Below are 7,233 nucleotides of genomic sequence, written 5' to 3'. Positions count from 1 at the left end.
ACTTTCCCTCCCACAACAGAGAGCCTGCAGTACTCTTCTGATTATTATATAGCCATGTGAACTACAAAACATTTTTTTGTCAGAAGTCCTGTACAGAGGGCAGATAAAACCAGGCACTGTGATTCATCTAATGTAAATTTAGATAACCAGTACATACACACCTACCTCCAGAATTTTCAGCTCACCAAAAATTTCCCAAATATACAACCCTAATGCATGATTCCTCCAAATTATTCTGTCTACTTCAGGACACCTTCTTCTGGAAAATATGTAGTCATCCAAGTGTTAGTCATTTAATTAGTTGAACCTAGGTCTGTGTGTCTCTTATTTGACTTTCAGTTGACTCGAATAATTTTTCTGTGTGGTCTCTTACCCCACAGACATCAGTCTGCAAATACAGATGCTCTGCCTTGTGTTTTGTGTACAGCAAACTCTTTACCTATTCCTTATTTTATGTATTTCCTCTGACCCACCTGCTTGGGTTGCTTCTGAATAGGCTTTTATTTCACCTGTGATTGCAAGTGCTTTGGCCTTTTTAATCCCTTTTGCAAATGCCTGGACCAAACAATGACTTCAGCCTCTAGTTCTAACCTCCCGTCCCATTACCAATGGTCAGTATAGGATTTTCTGGTGAATTTTTCTCTCTTGGCAATGCAGAAGAAACTTTGGGCTTCCTCCTCCTTGCTGTAACATCAACCCCAGCCAGTGGCTTGGTTGTCTGTTTTATCACTGTGAATACAACTGTATATATCTTTTTTTTTCAGTCAATCTGTCACTTCACGACCTGGTCATCCAAGTGCTGCAGAGCCCAGGTGACCTGTTTACCAAAAATATCAAAACAAAGAAAACAAACAAAAAAAACCATTGCATTGAAAAAAAAAGCATTTGATTTGGAAAAGATAGTCCATACCTATGAAGATACCTACATTTTTGTAACAGAAAATAAGATACAGAAGAAGAGAATTGCTTGGGCTGAAGGAAAAATTTCTCTGCCATTTGAAGTCACTGGAGACAGAAATCAATAGATCTCAGCTCTGCTCAGCTGCACTATTTTCTACAATCACAGAGTTTAGTTGGAAGAGGTATATTAGGTTTATCTAATCCATCTCCTTGTCATACAACTGCATTGTTCTTTACTGTACATTCTCCATTGCCTTTCCTGATTTAGCTTATAAAACCTGTAAAGCTTAAAATAGCAGGTTAAAGACAAAAAGTGAATAGTTAACTTAGGCTTATTCTATCCCTCGACTAAAATGCAGCACTAGTGCACTTTTCTCTAAGACTGACCTCTGTGTATTCCTCAGCTCCTCTGTGACATTGCATTTGCTTTACAGCAGTGAAAATACAAAATGTTTAAGCTGATTCTATTTGAGACAAGTAGATTGTCCCAGGGTTTTCCACCCATTTTAAAGAACACATATTTCTATCTATTTTGCTGAGTTACTCTGAGTGTAAAATAGCAGTGCAAAAGGAGAATCCCGTGGAAGAAAAACAAGGCTCAGGTAAAGTCTGGTTGTCAACCAACATTGTAAAACATTATTCATATCCTGCATACAACACACAGCTGTTAGGGGCTCAGCATCTGGGAGCTGGGAGAATTTAGGAAAATGGTTTTAAATGACAAAAAGGACCTGCAGAAAGACTCATGAGAATGGTCCATGTAATAATGAGCAAAGCAGTTGCTGAGACCCTGGAGAGTTGAACATTTCGTAATAAAGCACTTGTCAGGTAAAACACCTTGGCCTTGTCACCTTGATCTCACCTGCTCAGATGTTACAGTGCTGCCTTTTCACTGACTCAGAAGATGACCCTGATTTCTACCATCACAATTCAGAGCAACATTTGTCCCTTGCACTGGAACACAAGCTGATTATTAATAAATTATTTTGCAAGTTTAACCTTGCAGCCTCTAAAAATTATAGATTTGGGGGGTTATGAGTGAGAAAAAAAAAAACCTCAGAAAAAGCCATATAACTAATGTATTCTGGCTTCTACCTACATCTTAGATCTTCCCATTCTCTACTATTCTTTCAATGTCAGAATGGTTTCACTTCTGACGGTTGTTGGCATTCTCCTCCTTCTTTCAGCAAGAATATTTCTCTTGGGTCATACATTCACATCTTCTAGGTGCTTCTTTTTCAGCTCAGGCACTCAGAAAGTTTCTGTTTCCAAGTTTGTTTTAAAACAATTTTTTTTCCCCACTAGGGAATCTCTGATACCTCTGTTCAAGGAAGAAAGAGAAAAGGAAATCTCAGAAGGTTGTAACACAGAATGACACGATCACAGCTATTGCTCGCTCTTGCTCTCACCTTAAGGCATATGGAATGCAAATTACCCATGCAGCCACATGGCAGGGGAGATGTTATGGCACAACAGATGTAAGGGGATGAGAAGGTCCATTAAGACCCAATAAAATCATAAAATCATAGACACATAGAATTGCATAATGGGCTGGATTAGACCTTAAAGATCATCTTGTTCCAACCCCTCTGCTTTGGAAAGGGACACCTTCCACTACACCAGGTTACTCAAGAGATCCATCCAGACTGGCTTTGAACACTTCCAGGTATGGAACAGTCACAGCTTCTCTGGGCAACCTGTGCCAGGGCCTCACCACCCTCAGAGGGAGGAATTTTTTTCCTAATATTTAATCTAAACGTACTCTCATTCAGTTTGAAACCATTCCCTTATTGTCCTGCCACTATATGCCCTTGTTAATAGATAAAATCCCTCATCCTTACCCATGATGAGCATCCTATTTGATCGGGGATGGACTTCAAAACTCATCAAAATCACCAGCATCAGCTCAATGCAAATATTACATCAGTGCTTTGTAGGGCAGGCAAGAGGTTAGGAACTGCCTCAGAAGGAAGATAAAAAAATAACGTGTTATTACACAGCTCTAAAAATGGATGGTGCATCCACAGATTGCATATGGTATGCTGTTCTGATTCCCCATCTCCAAAGGAATAGAGAAGTTAGAGAAGCATTGCAGAGTAAGTAATAGATTCCATAGAGAGAAAATATGCACAAAATTCTTCTTCCTGGGACATAATGGAATGAGAGGAATATAACAAACTGTGCAGCACCTTAGAATAAACATCAGTTGAGGTCTTTAATCCTCTGCTGAAATTTGTAAGCTGAGGAATGTGTTTCAATATTCCTTGATCTCTTTTTTCATTCGAAAACAGTTATTACTCACAGTTACTAGTAATAACTATTAGAACAATATATACTTCTGACATCTATAGGAATTAAGTAACTGTCTTTGAATGTTGCTAACACCTTTGCATCAATGATGGAGAAAAATGTCCAGTTTTGCACAAAAGGTCCCTTTTGGCCCAGCTACTGTAGCTGCCCATAAGGATGCAGTAATTGAGGCACCTGGACCAATGGAGCAGTGCATGACTAACCCCTGTGTACAGCTGTGGTTCAGCCAACAGAGGGAGAGCTGAGGTGCCAGAGTCAAGCAGGTGTGGAGTACAGCCAGGCCTGTTCCTTGGTGTACAGGCATTTTCTTCCACATATTTCAAATTCCTCCCATTTCACTTCTCAGCAGACCCCTGGAATGAGAGGCCTTTCAAAGCCATGTGTCTCACTCCACTGACCTGGCAGCAATCACAGACACCAGCATCACAAAGTTGCTTTGTTGAGTGCTTCATAGTCATGTGCAAGTGAAGAATCCGAGCGAGATGGACTGGATCTTAAAGTTTCATTTTTCTCCATGGAAATGGTAGTAGGTTTCCCAATGGTAGCATCGACCTTTGCTTAGATTTTGATTATAAGCATTTGTGGAAGGAAAGGAAATCTTCTGGATCAACAAGGAGTCAGTACATGCTATTTAAATAATGCCTATAACTACAACATGTTCCAAATTATTTTGACTTTCTGAATGGAACAGTAACAACAAACTGACTGACCATTACATGATTTGGGTTAATTCTAGCTAGAGCAGCTAACACAACTCCTTACAGGTGAGAACAGATGAACAAATTCCAGCAAATAACAGAGGGCAGGCTAAGCCAGGGGGAAGCCTGGAGGTCTGGCTACGCCCTCACAGTCAGCAACTCTGCAGGTACAAAGAGCGAGCTCCTCACCCAAGGGAGCCAGTCCCAAGCTACGCTGTAAAAGCAGGCAGGTGGAGGCAAAGAAGAATGAGGGACTCTCCATATGGGTTCCACAAGCAGGTTTATTGCAAGTGAAGGACCAGGGACAAAGAGCAAGTTTCAACAGAAGGTCCAGAGATTCCATACTCAGAGAGATCAGTGTGGAGAAAGGGGAGATAACCAATAGGGAAGAGCAATAGGGAAGGAGTCTACAGGGAATTAACCAATGGGGAACACTTGTAGGAGGGGTAAGAGAACAACCAGTGGGGCATCAAGTAACACAGAACTTTCCAGAACTAATACATAATCAACTAAGGGGATAAATATTTATGAACTTACGCATAAAACCAGGAGGGGACAACAGAAACCAATCAACTTGCAACAGGCAATCGGAGAAACAAAGGGTTGTGGGGACTTGCCCTCACCACAGAGGTTGTCTTTAACCTTCAGTGCCTGACCCCTAGAGTCTGGATTTTGTTGTTCCCTCTGCGGTCATTGTGGCCGCAGCCACTCTCACGGCAACAAATAACACTGTCAAATAACCCCAGAATTTCCAGTTCAGGTTCTCCTTAACTCACAGAAACTCAAATCTTTCCAGATCTGGTGTGTGTTTTTCTACTGTGATGCAACTGCTCTTTCGCACGTATTAAAATTTAACAGACTAACGTGTTATGTTTGAAATTTTAATCTAGACACATAACAAAGTAAGACCTGAGTAGGAATGCAGAAGAACCTGCAATTTAGAATGCCACTGGAGCCGGATTTTAAGGGTATTTTTGTTCTCTCTGAGTTTCAGATTCTTAAGCATCTTTAACTATCTGGCTCTGAGTGAGGCTCTTTATATGCTAATGATAGGCAGATTAATTCAGTAGCTCACTTGGAAGATTTAAAGAGAGGAAGAGAAGACCTGCCTGCTGGAACACTGAACCCTGGGTACAGCTGTTCAAGAAATACAGCAAAGGACAGGTTTGAACACAAGAGAACATAATGTACGAGTTAAATAGGTTCTTTCTGAGCTTGTAGCAGACTCACTCTTAGCTTTCACTCCTTTCCAATTTGGCATCTGGCCCTTCTTAAAATTTCCCTCTACTAACAGCAGAACAAATTTAAAACCACTCCAGAAGTACATTTAATTCAGAGCTTGTCTTTTCTCTCCTTTTCTGGTAGCTGCTCTGTTGTCAAGCAAAATAGTACTGCCCCTCCCAGTAGAGTGAGAAGGATTCCAGCTAAATGCATTGCCCTCCACCTTCCAGCAAACATTCAGAGCTTTCTTCCACTAATAAGAGATTTATTTCAGCTGAAGAACATATCCACAGGGGAGCAACTGGTCCAGCTCATTTTCATGCTGATATATTTTCTTCTCTGGGAACTGCAGAGCAACAGCATCACTGCTGCAGCACACAGCTTAGAAGCCACTAAAAGGCACTCCTGAAAACAGGTATAAAAGGTTTTCTGTCCCCAGATTCTCTCCTCTACACTGCAGTGTGGGGGGCCCTCTCTAGTCTGAGCCAGATTAATGTGTACCTTCAGAGAAGCTGTATTACTTCTGCTGTTTGACTCTCTGCAAATTTTACAGAACTCTAAATCCCTGATTTAATCTAAGAAATTCGGACCTCATGTCCAACTAAAAAGCAAAAATTTTCAGAAAAAATGGGATCAGAAAGCATCACATGCACTTTAAAAATCAGGGGAAGAAGATACAGCACCACAGTTGCAAGTTTCATGCAAGCGTGTGTTCATGGATTCAGATGGTGTCTTCAAGATCAGTAGTTACAAACTCATCTCCTGCACACTGTATTACTTGATAATAACCCACAAATGGTGACAAACCTATTGTCACTGCCTTGGATTACTGAGCAGAGGTCCACAGTCACACAGCTCTTGTTTTAAGGGTCCTCCAATTGCAAAAGGTTGAAAATCATTGTCACTGTGAGAAATGGACTGAAATAAGTAAAAAATTAGTCATTGTCTGTTTCACATCTCTTTCTGAAGGCAACTTATATTGCAGCTGACAGAAAGTTAGTTTTCAGTAGATGAGAGCATCAACCAGATCCTTTGTGGTGTGACACAGAAGAAGCTTCCTGCTTGTAGAAGATCTCCAATGGAATGACGATATTTTAAATTTGAAGGGAAACATTGATCACAAATGTTGCTGGAACCTGAGAGTAAGAAAGTGAGTAAAGCCATGCTGAAATGGGCGCAGCAAAATCAATCAGTTTCTAAATTTAAAACTAAATTAATAAAGAACTGAATGACATTTCCCAAGTTGCTGCAGAAATCTAGAAAAAAAAACAGAGTAAATTAAAAACACACCTATTTCATGGACTTCCCTTCCCTTCCCTTCCCTTCCCTTCCCTTCCCTTCCCTTCCCTTCCCTTCCCTTCCCTTCCCTTCCCTCAGTAACCTTACCACCTGTTGGCAGGATAGGTGGCATCACAACCATTCTTAAATCAGGAGACACCCATTACAGCTAGAGCTCCAGGCACACAGAGCTTCCCCCTCAGCTTGAATCCCAGCTTTGTTTTCTGTTTTGCCACAGAGCACGTCCTACAACTCCATAAAGCCAAGAGACATCTGCAGGTAAAGATCTCAGAATCACTTGCTGTAAAGTAAAGAAATGCTGGAGCAAAGTGTTTTCAGAAAAGACAGTTTCCACTGTATTAAAAAAACCACTGAATTTAATGTGGTTTAGGGCAACTAATAAAGACAAGTGATATTGCAATAAACCTATTTTTTGAGCTGTTCATCTTTCTTTATCATGGAAATGGAGAAAATATGAACAGCATATTCATGAAATATGATGCTGGAATGTGATCACTGCATTAATAATAATCATTCTACAAGCTGTATTTAATTAACTTCAAGAACTGGAATTCATTGGGGGATGGATTTCAACCACATTCACTCCACTTACTGGTATTGTATGTGATGTAGAGATATATCAGTTCATTTAGTACTTTTCAATAGAGAATGTGAATCCCTGCACCATTTTTGTTAACAACAACACACATACAAACAAAAGCAAACACGAAACCTTCCGCCTGACTGGGTTTTTATCACTGAGGGTGTACCAGCCATCATTTCAACGAGCCCATTAATTTGTGATGGTGGAATTATCTGTTTTGAT

At 40.5% G+C, this 7,233-nt stretch overlaps 1 long non-coding RNA gene across 3 annotated transcripts in view; it reads left to right on the top strand.

Annotated features, from left to right (window-relative positions):
- LOC108449299 overlaps nt 1–7,233 on the top strand; it is a 73,625-nt gene that overhangs the window by 17,847 nt on the left and 48,545 nt on the right. For 2 of the 3 annotated variants that reach the window (XR_001865451.1, XR_001865449.1), the window contains exon 1: nt 826–6,279. This is a non-coding gene — a long non-coding RNA (uncharacterized LOC108449299). Of the gene's footprint in view, nt 1–825; nt 6,280–7,233 lie in introns of those variants that run through there. The other variant, XR_001865450.1, reaches the window with a different exon arrangement.

Source organism: Corvus brachyrhynchos, unplaced genomic scaffold (genome assembly GCF_000691975.1).
Source record: "Corvus brachyrhynchos isolate BGI_N302 unplaced genomic scaffold, ASM69197v1 scaffold116, whole genome shotgun sequence".
In the NCBI taxonomy this organism is placed as follows: domain Eukaryota; kingdom Metazoa; phylum Chordata; class Aves; order Passeriformes; family Corvidae; genus Corvus; species Corvus brachyrhynchos.
Note: the sequence above shows the minus strand (reverse complement) of the source record. Positions and strands in the feature narration are given on the sequence as shown.